We start from the raw sequence: 17,675 nt of genomic DNA, 5'->3' as shown, positions 1-17,675 counted from the left end.
TAAGGCAACTTAACTGGAATTAATGATGCCAGCTACTAGCAGTACGTTATTTGCTACATATGTTTTCCATTTTTGTCTATCCTTTGAGGGAAAGGACTTTGCAAATCAAATAAAATATGCTGAAGTCCAACTTTGTGGGACAAAGATGAATAAAACAAAAAAGAAGTGAAGGGTAATTACTTTCAAATCTAATACGGAGGTAGAGCCCCACTTTTACGGTATACACATTCTATAGGCTTTAATTATAATCACTGTAAATAAACATACGCATTCAATATTCAATCTCTTTTCTTTTTGTGCATTAATGATGCCGCTTTTTTAAAGATGTACAAAAGGGGGTGGTGATGGACGGAGCATCTGAATCAATCAAACACTCACACCCAGTCAAAAGATCTGGGTTTAATCCATCACCGTTCTTTAGCCCACTCTGCCACCCCAGTTCAGACATGGCTATATGTAAATCAGTCTGACCCTGTGCCTCATGGGAACAGTCCAGCCCGAACTGCCAAGCCAAGTCTTCCCTGGACCGGAAACAAGCTTCCGAGGACCGGTTTCTGGCATTCCAGCCGTCTTCAGCCCGGCTTGCTTGTATCCAGTGGCAAAGTGAGCAAGGGACTCACGTCTGAGCATACCCTGCCACACTTATGGCGGCCAAAAGCGGTACAAAAGGGGTTGGTGATGGACGGAGCATCTGAAACAATCAAACACTCACACCCAGTCAAAAGACCTGGGTTTAATCCATCACCGTTCTTTAGCCCACTCTGCCACCCCAGTTCAGACATGGCTATATGCAAATCAGTCTGACCCTGTGCCTCATGGGAACAGTCCAGCCCGACCTGCCAAGCCAAGTCTTCCCAGGACCGGAAACAAGCTTCCGAGGACCGGATTCTGGCATTCCAGCCGTCTTCAGTTGCGGCACTACCCTACTCCCCCTCCATTTCTTCGTCTGAGCTTTCTATTACAGATTCTGGTAGCAGGTCACACAGGTTTCCCTGGAAGCTGTTACAGGGCGCCCAGATTTTATTCCATTTACGCGGGCTTCCCCTGTTCGCATATACTGTTCGTTCCGTGATCATTGCAAGGTCCATGTTCCCACACAACATCGCCAACGTTGGCAGGTCTACCGCCCCCCATTTCTGCGCTATGTCTCTCTTGGCAACCATGAAACCCAGTGTGACCCAGATCTGTCCATGGCGTGTAAGGTCGTTAGGGTCCCATATGTTTAAGAGACATTTGCGTGACTCTGGTAAAAGGGATAGTTCCAGTGTTTGTGAGAGTGTACGTAACACCTAGCTCCAGTACTCTATTATTGCTGGACATTCCCACATAGTGTGAATAAAGGTACCCTCCTCCCGACATCCTCGAAGACAGTATGGATGCTGTGCTCTCTTCAGCTTATGTAATGTGTTTCTAGTGTAGTATATGCGGTGTACTATCTTGAGCTGCACCAGTCTAAGCTTGGCTGGGACTCCCACCTCCCTAGGAGATGCCAATGCTTCCGCCCGTTCCAAGTCGTCCATGTCCCCTACTTCCTAGCCCACTTCTCCCGCAGTGTCGCTGTAGGGTCAGGCAAGTTATTAATAAATTTTCAGTATGTGAGCGATGTTGCTCGCTTTTGCATAAAGTCAGTGAGCAAACGGTCTTCTAATGGGGAGGCCTCCGGTACTTATGTATCTGGGGGAAAGTGCCATCAACAACGCATGCCTAATTTGTGTATATCTGTATGTTTCATTCGGGCCTAATTCATATTGTAGCTGTAGTTGTGTAAACGGAAGAACTGTGCCTTTATCCCATAGGTCACCCACCGTGGAGATACCTATATTATTAATAAAAACAAAAGTTTTGGGAGGGTCAAGGGGAATATTTAATGACCTGTCTGCTCGCTCCCCTACTGTAAAGATGCAAAAACACACAACAGGGCAGACTAGGTCAAAAGAGGGGGGGGTGTAACTGTATCAGTGGCTGTGAAACAGTGGGATGCATATGCGAACAAATGTTCTTGAAAACAAATGCTTTTGAAAACAAAAATAATTTTTGTTAAGGCTAGAAGCTAGAGGAACTCCCATCAGCCCACCCTTCTGGTGGAGTTTACGTCATGTGGGACTTATTGATCATTCCATACCACTTCCGACCACGTATTGCCGGTGTGGAAATGGATGTCAATAATCTAGCCATGATGTTCAACATGGAGTGGTGTGAATAATGTGCAGTGCTCAAGTGATAGTGAAAAGTAAAATTGGCTACCCAGACTCTGAAGAACGTTCAACCAGAAGTCTGTGTGTCAAGGGTTAAAAACACGCCAAGTAGTAAGACTACCCTGTGGCGCTGTGCAGGATGGTCGACATGTTTCAGCCTAAGGGGCGTTGCCCCGGCTTTCTTCAGGACCTTTGACATAAATTAGCTACTGCAACTATTACTATAAGTAATGTGTGGGTGAATAATAATAAATGTACTACGAAACAGTTACATATCTACCAGGAACTTTAACGCTTAAACGTCCACTGGCGGGAGAGAAGCATGTCTTCTTCCTATACAAAAAAACACAAAAATGTTGTACAACAACACTAAATTACACACATACAACCACATGAGTACACAAAGACTGTACAGAGAAACACACCTGCAGGAATAATTTGGATTCTGCATATATAAAAGAAGCATAATAGCTTTATCACCCAGAGGCATTTCCTCACAGTGATACTCACCCAGCTTTGTGTGGGTGAAACCTCACCTCACCCGGCAACCGCTCGGGAGTATGAGGCCCCGCTCTACAGTGTAGAAAAAAGGGGAAAGTAAGCACATAACTTTACAGTGCCCAAACTAATTGCTCTACACATATAACCCAACAAACGTGTGATAGGTACCTAACTGCCAAACCTAGAAATGGCGCACACATAGGTTCCCATAAGACACTTACAAATCGCATATGTTACGATATACCTCATGTCACAAGACATAGTATAGACACTTAAGGGTGCCTCTAGACAGCTTCTATTAAGCTCCTCGTTTGATAAAAAGGTTTAGAATGAAAACTTGCTTAAAACCACAGTCTATTGGTGGAAGTGTTGATAATAGCTCCTAGATAGCCATCTTGGCCACCCACAGTCAAGGGCTCCTGGAACATTACTCAGAGTCATGTCAAAATTAATCAGGCTCCTTTGTATCTTATTTTATCAGCAGGATGTATCTGATCTTATCTCCTCTGCAGGAACTTACTAAATGAGATAGAGGCCAACAGGAGACTCACCTGTCCGTCGGTGCCTCCGCATTTCGAACCGAGCGGAAGTGGAGGTGTTTGTGATACCGCCCTTCACCCTTAAATAGCCACTAATTAGTGGATGATGAAACATACGGGGCGTTAAAAAAGGACCAGCCTGAGGATCCAAACGCGAAGAAAGCCGCTGCTCCTTAGCGCATGCGCAACCAGCCGGAAACCGCAACATAATGGCATGTTGTGTTAAGCACCTATCGCCGTTCGTTAGAACGGAGAAAATGTCAAAGATTATCATGCCGAATTGCTGGAGCGAAAGCAGGAAACAGAAGCATAAAAATCATGCCTCCTGTAGGAATATTGTTTGTTACTCGGTCTAGTATCCACCCATAGGCTCGCGCGCATGACCAAACAGGAAACACTGTTCTCTTTGGCATGCGCCCGACGGATATTACTAAACTGAGCTCGTCAATTCGTGGAAGACTTCATGTAAACAAGTATCCCAAGCGTACATATCCCGGTTGGGGAACCATCAATCTGCCCTGGAGCAGATAGTATTCTAGCGGCATTACCATGAGGTATAGGATATAAGTTCTGTGTTCGTTCTCATTGTGGAAGCGCCCATCATAAGTATAGAGGGAAGTGCATTCTAACTATGCTTTACATATTTATCTGCAATGGACATTCTATTTGAAGTAACCGCACATCAGCCTACTCATAGAGAGGAAAGTAGGAGGAGAGCGGGGCCTCATACTCCCGAGCATGTATCCATTGATTAAGGGTTTTTAGTTGTGCTGCCCAGTAGTACAGATTTATGTTCGGTAGCGCTATCCCGCCTTTATACCAACTTCGGTGCAGTTTAACCTGTGCTATACGTGCTGGTCGTCCCCCTAAGTTTTTAGCAAGTTAATGACAGCGCATTTAAAAAGACGATTTATCACTCCAAAATCAGTTTAAAATATATTTTAGAAATAGTCATTTTCTATACACATCAATGTATCAATTCCGAAAATAAAAACATTATTGTCTCCAATTCACACTCTCAGTGTTGGTATACATACTAGTTCAACCAAACGAGAACTTCTAATCTGGCCAGTTGAGCTGCACACAGGAGAGGTATTTGCAGGTAGATAGAGAGCTACCAGTTGCTCACAAGCTACTCATTGGAGAAGCCTGTGTTAGACTGTAGTCTTCCAATCCCCAAACTGCAACACGTGTATTGGTCCAGGCCCTCTCTGCAGGGTCACTCCAGATTTTTGCTTGCCTTTGCTGAACCCGTTTGTGTTGGCTTTTAGTACTCTTTGAACTTTACTCATGCTAACTGGTGGTAAAGTGACTGTTGTCTCCCTTGAAAATATGGTTACATTAGACCACCCCTGATTGGTACATTTAATTTACTTGTAAGTCCCTAATATATGGCACTACATGTACCAAGGGCCTGTAAATGAAATGCTTCGAGTCGACTGCAGCACTCTTGTGCCACCCACTTAAGTAGCACATTAAAACATGTCTCAGGCCTGCTACCTCAACCTGTAGTGCAGTTTTAAACTGTCATTTCAACCTAGCCAAATACATCTTTTGCCAGGCCTAAACCTTCCTTGTTAATAGTTCTAAGTTCTAAGGTAGGCCAAACATTCTTATACGGCAGGGTGTATGGTAGTCAAAAAGCAGGACATGTATTTAAGTTTTGCATGTCTTGACAGTGAAAAATCCTCAAAGTCATTTTTTAACTTTTGTAAGGCTGTCTCTCAAATAGACTAACAATGGGTTACCATTTTACACTTATTGGATTGTATGGTAAAACCCTCTTTAATGGTTAAGTCGAGTTTTAAGTTACAGTTCTGAAAATGCCACTTTTCGAAAATTGGCATTTTTCTGCCTAAACCAACTGTGCCTTTCAGCCAGCATTAAGGGTCATTTGACTGTAAATGGGTCTCCAGTGGTGTTTTGTGTATTCCTTTCATAGATAAAGCTGAAAGAGCCTTGGGTGTCGGGCAGGTATTTCTCTCCTGAGCAAGATGTCATGGGAGGTTGTACTCAGGCTTCCCGAGTTTCAAAGGGTAGCCTCAGGGCTATACCAACCTCCTTCCTGACTTCTAAGGGCTGCTTTTCCTTAACAAATTCAGCTCACACATAACCTGCATTCCCTTTGTTACCCTAGATAGTTAGGAGCGAAACCCAGGAAAGAGTGCAGGTTAGACAAACGGGGCATTCTCAACTCACAGGCTGGGGAGGATAAAAGTGGCACCTTCAGGACATCTCATCAGAACACTCCTGGACCTGTGGAAGATTCTGAAGAAGGATTACTTTACCATCTGAAGAAGGAAGACTGGTTGCCTTGATCCCAGGTTCCCCAGAAATGACTTTAAGGGTCAGTTGGGTGAACTCCTGTTTGCGCTATAGGGACACAACATGCTTCCAGAGGTCTCTATGCAACGGTCCAGCTGACCAGCAGCAACTAGACCTGCCTGCACCTCACCGAGCCTCTGCTGGAGGGAGTCCTGTTTCCCGAGAGGTGCTCTGCAGTTTCTGGACACTAGGGGTATCAGAGTGTACTCCTCCTGAACTAAAGGTGAAAATGCTGATGTTTTGGGCTCCTTGTGACACCGATGTGGACTCTTAGCACTGAACAGTGATCGGCCTGCCAACGTGAATCTGAGCGATGACCGGTTTTTACTTCAGCAGTAATAGTCTGCTTCAACCAGCAACAGAAAACTCCAGCAACCGCTGGCTCTCTGTGACACAACAACAACTGTCCACGATGCCCGACCTGCTCCTTGTGCTGACAGTGGCCTTCTCGCCGCTCCAGCCAACGTAAACTTCCACCTGCAGCTACTCGAGTGGACTTGGATTCGAGAAATTCCGCTCATCAGCAGGACAAACCTAGTCCCTGTATCTGACCTGTGCTCCATTACAGTAGGGCTGAATGTGTAACTTATCCCCAGTCCAGTGTGACTAGAGAGTTGGCGCTGCTTTCACCTAAAATTTTAAAAAACTCATAACTATGGTTCTACTTTCTGGATTTGGTTGTTTGGTGTCAATTAATTTATTATAATTAACACTATTTTCCCAAATGCGTTTGGGATTCTTCTTGTGTGGTGTTTTCACATTATTACTCTTGACTACTGCATAAAAGCTTTACACTGTGTCTCTAAGTTAAGCCTGGCTACTTTTTTGCCAAGCCAGCAGAGGGTTAAGCACAGATTTATTTAGTGACTTTTGTGGTTCAACCTGACAAGGATTGTGTTTATTATTTGAGCCCCTATCAACTAATTACCCAATTTCTTTACAAAATGGGACTCCGAACCTTTTTGCCAACTTTCTGCCTTGAGAATTGATGGAGACCAGGGTCAGTTCTAAAGCCACAGCTGTCCTCATCAAATCGCTGGCGAGCCTCAACCCGCTGGTTTTCTCCACTGAAGGAGATCCAACTTCCAGAAAAAAATCTATGTCCGAATGTAGAGGGCTTCACTTGGATTGACACTGAGCAGCATCGGTTTGACGCCAAGATATTCCTTCACACAAATGTTGCCGCTCTGAGCATTTCCACCTTTTTTGCCGACCATACCAGGACATAGCTCTTCAGGAAACCACCGTTGTCGAGCCCAGCTTACCGCATGCCCTGTCAACCACTTTTCGGTAAACACCTTTTCTCCATAAAGGTTTCTAAGTCAGAAGGTAAACTTTCCTCTGGGATGAAACTGGTCCCTGTATAGATAGGTATATAGGGGGTTATTTACAAGGCACTTGCGATGCCGGTGCATCAGTTCTTATCACCTGAGAAGTGACACACCGGCGGCGCAAGGGGCTTGTAAATAACCCCCATAGAGCCTGAATTAAAAAGAAAATAGTAAGCCTATATTTACCTAGATACTGCATTACTTAGGTCGTTGGCGATCGATGCTCACAGGGCACCTAACAACTGAGCACCAGACTGTCTCGACTCATGAGGCCATAATCTATTGATTCAAAGGGTTGGACAATCATTGGTTTAAAAATATGAGAACATAGGTAAACTCCCTTTTAGAGGGAGTACCTTTATCTCACAATAGGTGTGGGCTAGACCTATTACCTGTTTTTCTGGTCCTGAAGAAGTGCCCAGGATCGTCATTAGACCAACTAAGTGCAAAACGTGTCAACCCAATTACTTTTTATTCACGCATACTGAGCTGCCAGGGCATATCATATCCCTACGGTAGCCTCTGTCTGTTATGATTTCTAACCCTGTCAGGATAATTGTTACATTAAAAGTTGATCAGATATCTCCTAGACAGTTTTTACTCACTCACTTTCATATTCATGGTCACCCTACACTTCTGAGACTCCCTCCTATCTGCACCCTTCACCATAAGCGTCAAGCAACAAAACTATCTTTGCTAATGTGACCCTTTGGGGGACCCATAGGCCATTGCAGTACTGGCCAGACGAGGAGCAACTGCCCTGTGATGAAGCATGACATCCCTAGGGCTGTGTGAGGACAACAAGAAGTAGTTCTCTGTGTCTCTCTTAGGTTGTCTGACCACAACCTAGTTTTCTGTAGCTTTCTTTCTGTTTCTCTATGAACAGTACCCCCTCCTGTTGCAATGGACAACATTTATATACATGATAATTTGATCTAGAACTCTATACATCACTGATGGTAGGTGAAATAATAATAGACAAATTATTCTAGGTAGGTTGCTGTCCACCCTACAATTTGAACTCAATGTCCGATATTGCTTTCGAGCAAGGAGCCTCTATCTATTAAGAAGTCACTTGAATACACTTCTGGTCATTTGAACAAATCATTTGGCACACTTTCCATCAATGAAACTGTTCCAGTATTTCCTTTGTCTGACAGTCATCGGAAAACCATAATGTCCAGGATTTTTTCCTTAAGGCTTCTTGACAGTATCTCATTGCTAGGAGTCTACATGTGTGTATGTGCAGTCTCTGAGCTCAGTCCAACTCTTAGTAACAGCTGCTACTCTTTCAAGGCTTACTTTTGGCAGCTAGGACTGCTAGTTATTATCTCTTAACTAAAGTTTTACAACTGAGTATCCACCCCCCAGGCTGAGTGCCACACAATTCATCGGAGTTCCAGATCATTCTTGGATGGGGTATCCGTCAGGTCCAGCGGTCTGTACCAAAACTTCCATGAACAAATCCCATCTACAGAGAGTCCCATCAAAACACATGAGACACTGTCTCTCAAAGCAGGGGTGAGTGAACCAGTTATTCATCACTCACAACTTGGCCCCTAGTGAGCATACTGGCAAAGTATGTTTGCCCAGGCCCTGTATGACAGGTCTGCTCCACTGAACTGTGGCACACGCAAATGGATGCTGGCCTGCCTGCTCAAGGCAACAGACCTTGATGTCTGTCAATATGGATTTAGAAACCTCGACATGGACCATAACAGATTTATTCCTGCCATGCTTTGCCTGTCTTTCAGCCCATGTGAACTGGGTAAAGCTGAATGCAGGGGAGGTGCACGTGTGCGCTGCTTCACTGTGGGACCATTAACATGAGAAGGCACAGCACGCGTATAAATTCATGAATGACGAATACACGGGAGCTAGAATACACCATACACCAATCTAGCCAGCACCGTCTGCGGGTGGCGGTCGCAGTGTCAGGGTGGGGAGGGGCGGGGCATAGCGATCCTACCAGGCTTCCCCCTCATGAAAGCTGGACAGCCTCGCATTTCTGAGGGATGATAGCTACAGAATCCTGCTGTAAAGTTGTGTAAAGCTCTAGTATGTGTAATCACACATAACTTTTAGGCCACATTATGGTCATAACCAAATCAAAATGTATTAGAGTCACTGCTTTTCAGAAAGTCGCATTGCAAATATCCCTTAACGAGTGATAGGAAAATATGTGCATAGTTGTTAAAAATGCTCTCGTTGATATAGTGACAAAAAAAAGCCGGGCGGCTACCTGGCCTTTCCTGCTACTGTCTCTGGGTGGAAATCCATGCTCCACATCTTGCCGGCCTGCCTCCTTTGCTCCCCATCTCGTCCCTCTGGCATCCAGCCCCTCTCTATGAACTGCTCACTTCATCTCAGTATGTTTCAGGATGGCAGCCAAGGTGGGATCGGTGTTGCAGTTTTGGGATCTCTTTGTTCTGCAGCAGCTGCAAGATCAGCTCCACTCCTCTCCTTGTTTTCCCTCTGCAGTTATATTTGCATCACTCTGCATTTATAATATAATAGCAAAACAACAAGTACCATCATGATAATGGAAAAAGAAAGCAAAAGTTGAATGCGTGAAATCACACCGGCAACCCTGGGCAGCAGCAGTTGAGAGGTGACAACGCCACAGATTCCTTGTGCAATGCCATGACATGTGTCATATCAAAAGAGAGCGTCATGTGGTGATCGAAACCTCCAGAACACTAGTGGGATATCGAAACCTCCTGAATATAAGTAAAGCATTTAAGATGTCTAGAGGCGGCCATGAGATGTTAACCAGAATCTGTACCAAGTGACTCCCTTACACGTCACGCGTGACACTTTTAGCCCGTATTGGCTTTTAGGTAACAGCCCATTGCATTCTTGGACTTTGTAGTTCGCTTTTAACATAGTAAATATGGGCATCTATTGCTGCATTCAAAGTGTGGTTTGCCGTAAACCTAGGACTAGCTGAAAGTAGCACCCATGCCATTAGACCACTTGACAGTTCTGCCCTCATAATTGGCTATTTACGAACCGTCACTGTTCAAGTACTTTTGTGTTAAAACTCTCCAGTATCTCAATAGCATGAGGTAGCAGCTTGTTGTTGAGTTGAACAGTTTGGTATATATGGGCTGTAGGGGGCCCTACATTTTGGCGTAGGGGTGTTTGATTTTGATCACGAAGCCAGATTAGGTATTCATATGGCGATCTGTCGAGGCAAAGTGAATAAAAAGAAAACCAGTTTAGCATTGACCCTGTAGTCGCGAGTGTCGTTATTCAATGTGCACTCCGTTGCTGCCTACTTAAAAGATTGGCAACGAGGTGAAGAACGGATGCCCACTCCTTAATCTGCAGCAAGGGCATAGCAGGGGACTCACCTACCTTGGAAGCACTGCAGCCAGCCAATGCCATCAGAAGGGTTCCCCACAGTCCTGGGTAGAGGGTCTGAAGCTGGCCTGCAAAGGTAAGCCACACGACTCCGGGAGGGACGTGAGGGCAACCTGATGCCGGCGATGGGGCACACCCAGTGCTATAGGTGCGCAGCCCTAAAGCTACTATGTAGTGTCAGTCAGTAACTGGCCAAAGTGGCCAATAGAGGGTGAAGAACTGTGCTCAAGCCATCGGCATGGCACAGAGCTGACCTGGGAGCCCAAAGGGTACAGGCCATTGCGTGTCCCAGTGAGTGCACCATGAATTGGCCTTCTGCAAGCATCTGTCCATCACAGCGTAAACGTAAGTGCTGCAGAGGCCATCACCCCTGGCCCAAAGTTACTGAAATACAAAAAGGAAGGCGATAAGGGTGAGAAAGTGGAGGAAGACAATAAATAAGGAACATGGTGAATTTAAAAAGGAAAAAATGCCATCACTCCAGGGCCCAAGGTGAGCAGCATGCCAATGACAGCGGCCGAGTGCAGGGCCTTGCATAGAGACACACGCAATGGAGTAGAGCCAAAACCCCTGGCTCAGGACTACCCAAGGCTAACATCCTTGCCCTGGAACCATTCCTCACCACAGGTCCCCTGGGAACTCTAGATGGAGCACCTAAACATGTATTTTCCAGCAACTGCTGTTGAAGATGACCGAAAGTGCCCACTACCACTTATGAACTGTCACATTTGCTACCTGGGGCAGCTCCGCCTCACACGTATGACACCACTGTAGCCACGCTCGATAATCAGATTGAACCCATGGAAAATTCAGATTACAAGTGCTTCATATAGCAGCAAGAAAGGAAAGACCAGGAGGGTCTATAAACTCATTCTATGCCCATTATAAAGAACTGGCCAGCACCTGTACATTTAGGGATGAAAATTAAGAAATCAGGGCGCAAAAGAAATGAACCTCTGAAACTCTATGTCATTCAAGGAGGCCAAGGGATGTTGCTGAGCTACCAAACAGCTCAAGAAATGCTGTTCATCCCATTTGCATTTTAGGTCACACAACCAATCTTAAAGGTTTGTTAGAAGACAGTTAGAACCTATTCCAGCGCATTAGGTAACTTAAAGGCAAACAGTTAGAGCTACACATACACTCTACAGTACAGCCAGGAGCCTTCAACATTGGATGGTGGCTTTTCACGTATGCCCAAAAGTAGAACCAGAACTAGAGAAACTGGGAGAGGCCGACATAATCGAAAAATGGTAGCACTCACCCCATAGGTCTCTCCCCTTGTGGTCACCTGGAAGCCCAAACAGCTGGGGGATGTAGAAATATGTGTTGATAAACAGCTCCCGAACATGGCAATCAAGAGGGAGTGGCATATCATCCCCACTGTGAAAAATATTGTGGTTGAATTGCGTGAGGCTCTATGGTTTTCGAAGACTGAATTTAATCAGAGCATGCTAGCTCGAGAGATAAGATATATCACCACTTTCTCCACTCACCAGGGAATGCACCACTATAACCGGCTAAACTTTGGGATATCACGTGCTGCAAAGGTCTTCCAAAATTTGGTCAGGGAAGTGTTAGGACTACAAGGCAGCCTGAATGTGGATGAGTGATGACATTTTGATATATGCCACGCTACTGGAGGAGCATTATACAAGGTTTAAGAAAGTGTTACAAAGGCGCCAAGCCAGTGGCCTTACCCTCTGCTGATCTAAAGTGATTTCCTCAGAAGGGCTCTCAGCTTTTAAGGATTCCAGTTCTCAGATCAAGGGGCCTTATTTACGAAGGTCTTGCGCCGCCGGTGCGTCACTTTTAAAATGGGAAAAAGTGATGCACCAGTGGTGCAACGCCTTCATAAATGAGGCCCAAGGTGTTGCCCCTCTCAGATGAGTGTGCTACCCTATCCACAAACAGTGATGAATATAACGGCTGCCAGTGCACCTTCTTCTGTTACTGAAGTGATGAGTTTATTAGGGATGGTGAACTACTGTAGGTATTTTGTTAAAAACTTGCATGGCCTCACAGCCATTCTGTGAGAGCTGATTAAATCCTCAACTTTGTGATTGTGTGGAGCAGCCCAGGACGATGCATTCATAAATACCAAAGATGACTTGTTTGCAAACACCACACTGGTATATTTTGACCCCGCTAAGGAAACTGAAATTGCGGTGGATGAGAGTCCCATGGGTCTAGGGATGGTGCTATCTCAATGGAATGCATATGGAGAGTGGGTTTGATTGCATATGTCAGTCGGGCCATCACTGCCACCAAAACAGAAGTATTTTCAAGTTGAGCTAGAGGCTGTGACTGTCACTGGGGTTGTAGGCATTTTCATCAGCACTTCCACATCCATACAGATAATAAAACCATTGTTTCCCTCTTCCAAGAGTCAGCTTCCAAACCTGACAGTTTTTCAAAGTACCCACAGGTGGATATTATCTTGAGTACGGCATCTGAAGACGTCAACCAGAAGTTGGAAAATATCCTGGGATCCCATGCATTAATGCAAGAACTACGTATAGACGATGGACACCTGTTTTATGGACATGAAGTGGGTGATTATCTCCAGTCATTGGGGATCAAACATTTGCGAATCACGTGAAGGTGGCCACAGGCAAATGGAGAGGTGGAATGATTTGTTTTCTAAAGCCTTGGCACTGCTTATGCACAACACCAACATTTGATTTGGGCATTGTATTAATTTCTGAAAGAATCTCATCAGACTCCCCACAACACCACTGGTTATTCCCTCAGTCACAAGTGTATAGTGCGTACTGCATGCTGTGTGGTTCCGTTTCTTCCTTTTTGCTTCCTATGTGCCTCAGATCCTCCAAACTGCTAGGAAAAAGCAACACAATGAAGGTATGAACTACCGTCACCGAGCCCGTATTGTGAGACTAAAAATGGATGACCAGGTGTTGGTTGCGATCGTAAAGCAAGTATATTTCGTTTTTCACTATTGAAAGGCTATCTGTCCCATAGGATAGAATGAGGAATACTTTGTAAACATATTACGAGTATATCTTCCCTTTGGGACAAGATAGAGAAATGGAGTTTGGTTTGCCTGATCACAGAATATAGAAATGCGTCTTTTAGTAAAGATGATTTTTATGTTTTGAGTTTGAAAATACCAATTTTAGGAAGTAGGTATTTTCTTGCTTAGCCATCCTGTGTACCTCTGCTGGGTTGTGGATTGACTGTCGGCTTTGGAGTGACAGGGACTGGGGATGTGTATTTTCTTCAGACACCCACTGGGGGGGGGGGGGGGGGTAGATGTGTGTCCTGCCTTTCCTGCAAGAGTCGGGTCTGGGTTGAATAGACTTGAGCCGCATTTAGAGTTGTGAGAGGAGATTTCCTTGCACCTGGATGGGCCTGGTCTGCCATGGACAATGCTGTCGCAACCTACTGCTGGGGACCTGGGCCAGAGGACCAAACTGGCTTGGACTGTGCACAGGCACTCTCTGCCCAAGGGAACAAAGAGAAACTGAGAATAAATATTGGGGCCCAGAACTTTAGAACTCACTTGGATCAAGGAACCTGCCAAGAAGAAGAACTGGAAGAACCGCCAGGAGGAGTACTGCCCCTTTGCTGTGTTGTTTCTTTTCTGGGCTGGCCTGCAGTTGCGGCTTCTACCTTGGGCAGTGAATGGACCTGACTGAACTTTCTTCACTTGCTTTTGAGTATCTCCAAGGGCTTCAAATATAGCTTGCCTCCTGTTCACGAAGTCTCATGCACAGCAAAGACTTCACTTACCTCTGGGTACCGCCTCTGGCACCGTGGGTTTCAGTTGCCACAGAGGGGGGAAACAGCCAACATCGTCACCAATGCTGCTGGCTCCGTGTCCTGAAGGCACAGCAGAGGTACCGCTGCACTTCGCACTGCAACCCTGGTCTCACCGGCAGTCGTTAATGACCGCCGCCGCCCCCGAGCCACTGCTTGCACCGGGACCTGTGGGCACAGCGCACTGCCTTGCTTCACTCTGCTGCCCTGGTCTAACCATCATCGTCGCTGCACGATGCCCTTAACACCTGTGATCGCACAGTGGTTCGGTGGTACCGCTCGTAAGTCACACGACGCACCACCCCGTTCCACACTGCATTCTGGGTTGGCCGATACTAGCTCCCATCAACTGGCACAGTTGCTTGCACCGTGACCTGTCAGCACTGCCACAAGCACTGCCTCACTCTGCACCGCAGCCCTGGTCTCAAGGACGCTCCTGGACGACCGTCACTGAGCCGTGGCCAGTACCGCGACTGGAGGGCATCTCTCGCCGCACCGCTGCGCTTTACATTGCAACTGCGATGGTTGCCACGACCAGCCCGCACCGACCTGGTCGGCCAGAACCATAGGTACTGTTTATAAGTCTGCTGACACTAACTCCTGTCCGCACCAACGCGGTTGGCCGGAATCGTTGAATTCCTTTGGTTTTAGCACCGCATTAGCCCTAGTCAGAGCTATAGGCTTCAAGGAACTGCATTTTAAAGTCGTTCTTACAAAGGGCATATTTTTGATTACTGTATGATGGTCTTTTATCTTCCTGGTCATGTCTGCACAGATAAATATTGGTTATTTTTCTAAAACTGGTGTGGTGTCCATTTGTAATGTTTTCACTGCATTACTGTTGATTATGTGCAAATGCTTTACACACTGCCTCTGAGATAAGCCTGACTGTTCCTGCCAAATTACCAAGGGGGTGAGCAGGGGTTATTTCAATTGTGAATCTCCATTATCCTGACTAGAAGGAAGGGTCGCTATTTGGATAAAGGTGCAAACCATTGCCAACTAGAGACCCCCATTTCTAACAGCTACTCAGACCTGCAGGCATAAAGGTTGACCGCTGAAAAAAATTTGATTTTCTTTTAATAAGGGAAAAAACAACAGGTACAAGTATGCGAAGTGACGTGAGCAGATATCGAACTAAGGACCTGCTCCAAACATTTAGTGCAAACTTTAATTCACAGGTTTAAATTTCATGATATGATTTCTCTTGGAAAAATAGGATCTAAGCTGTCAATTAACCTTAGACCATTTGAGCCAACAGTAGACCAATACTTACCTCTATTCCACAATAACATGTTCACAAGTATAAAAAGAGACTGAAGTATGAGCTGAAAACTACAGATTATGACATTTTCTTGAGGATTAGGGGTTAGTTTTAGGCACTGAAAGGTACTGCAAAGCAAGAAGGGAAGAGGGATCAGACCGGAGTAGTAATTGTATTCTTTCTTTCACCCATTTCCCAGTACCGTCACCTGCAATGTAATTAAAGAGACAGACAACAAGTTAAATTTATGTAGTTCCCAGAGATTGGCTTGTGTGTTATTTGCATAATTTCCTGCTTGAAAAGATTTACGCATTGGCATAGATTTTCCCCTGCAAACTGGCAATATTTTGTCACAGTAGTTAGTACTGAAAATGAAAGTATGTTTTCCTGTGATTTAACTTTTAAACAGTTTTCGACACGTCTTTGAATCTACATTTATGTTGTTTATCTTTTTCATTACTCAAAAACAAATTAGAAGGAATGAGACAGTCCTGATTTTCAGAGTGAAAATCCCCATGTAGAAATGTCCCAGAACTATTGGTACTAATTGTAGTAAATTCATGAGAGAAAACATTTGAAATTTCCCACACTGCAGTAAATAAGACTTTGTCCTATAGGTTGTCTTTTATCTGCAATGGCTATCTCTCCCAAAGAAAGCATTGGCGTATGTTTCACTGCAGAGACTTACTGGCTTTCCAGGGCTTGTTCTTTATGTGAAGACATCGATTTCAAAACATCGACTTTGTTGTGCTAATTTATCCTTTATTTTTTTCCTGAACTGCTGTTGCATATTCATATGTTGGCCACTCACCCTTCCTATCTTCCTACCCCCCTTACCACCTCTCTCTGCACTTGGGGCTGTGAGGTGTATGGGTGAAATCAATGTTGGTACGGTTCCTTGTGAAGTAACATATTTTTATGATATCTCTAATCTGTGCCTGTTAGCAGTCCCAGTGGAATTACTAGGGCTCTTGGAATGAGGCCCCAAGAAGTTAAAACTTCCAACAGCGAGGAGGGGATGAAAACAATCCTGTGAAAGGCACTCTCTGCAGATGGCTCTCAGGGAGCACAGACTTTGAAACAAGCAGATGCCTAATAATAATGAAGCACCAGCTTTGCTACCAGTAGAGACTAACCTTCAACACTCTTCTGAGGTGCAAGTTTTACTCCCACCCTCTGCTTCAAAACTCCACATCAGGTGCTTTTGAAAGAGTACTGTGGGTCAAGGGTCACATCTGTACTTTTTCGACTTTAATGACAGAATTGCTGAAAATCAGAAATATATCAGTACTTTATATGTTTGCTTCAATGGCAGTAGTTGAGTCGCTCCTGGTCATCAATTAGGAATCCTCTGGAAGAGGCGGAGATTAGTAGCAAACAGCGGGCATTGTTATGTTTGGCCTGTTTAGTGTTGTGAAATATTGTACATATATGGTGTGATATTCTTTCATGTGATTTAATTGATGTGTTGATGAATATCTCATACTTTCTTCTCATTGATCACCCTATTCATTTGTGAGCGGAAGTTCTATTTTGCATTGAGTCTTCCCAAACTGATGGGTCGTCTAATGCTAAACAACTATAGTAGGCGGTACAGTAATCACGACTCCAGCATGAATTCTTCATTACCCAGGGGGCAAAGTTGGAATGCCAATGCGGTCTTCCTGACCCCACTTGTAATAGGGCCCACAGAGGTTACGATGCGTAGCACATACTATTCTTGGCTTTCCCTTTGGCAGTCCTGGCTCATCGTCTCTGTGGTCATGAAGACTGATGCAAGATGAGGAACTAAAGAGGACTGTAAAGAAATATGTTTACATTCCTTTCCCTGTTTTCCAGTTTTCACTGATTTACCTCCATCTAGGACCTCAGCAGCAAACAGGAGTCTATTGAAGGGCTACGCTTGTGAAGATGGGTCAACTTCGTGATATTATGAGATGTCAAATGTTGCACAACTTAACTTTTGCTACTTGTGATAGATCTGTGTATTAGTTATTCTCTGTACATAAACATGAACCCATTCAGTGATGAATACCGAGCTCATTCTGGAGCCAGGTCATAATCACAAGTCATCTGCAAGTAAACATGGTGCTTCTTCATTTAAAAACCATTAGCTGTCTTCAAAACAGAACTAGCAAAATATACACTTATCCCTTCCTAGGTTCACCCAGCTACTTCTGCCTCACCAAATCTAACATTCAATATTGATTCTCGAGGAGTATTTAATGTGTGCTACACAAGGCTGTTGTGAGAAGTTGGCCCGATATGCAACGTTCGCTATTCTAGCGACCGCTATGTATCGTTCCAACGACCCTTATGGTGTTTGGTTGTAAGTCAACCTTATAGACCAGCTATCCTAGTAGCGTGGATACGA

At 44.9% G+C, this 17,675-nt stretch overlaps 1 protein-coding gene across 1 annotated transcript in view; it reads left to right on the top strand.

Annotated features, from left to right (window-relative positions):
* The window catches only part of MYRFL (myelin regulatory factor like), a 1,005,707-nt gene that overhangs the window by 976,677 nt on the left and 11,355 nt on the right, over positions 1-17,675 (top strand). The window lies entirely within an intron of this gene.

Source organism: Lissotriton vulgaris, chromosome 1_1 (genome assembly GCF_964263255.1).
Source record: "Lissotriton vulgaris chromosome 1_1, aLisVul1.2, whole genome shotgun sequence".
NCBI lineage: Eukaryota > Metazoa > Chordata > Amphibia > Caudata > Salamandridae > Lissotriton > Lissotriton vulgaris.
The sequence above is the reverse complement of the archived record's forward strand: the minus strand, read 5'-3'. Positions and strand labels throughout refer to the sequence as shown.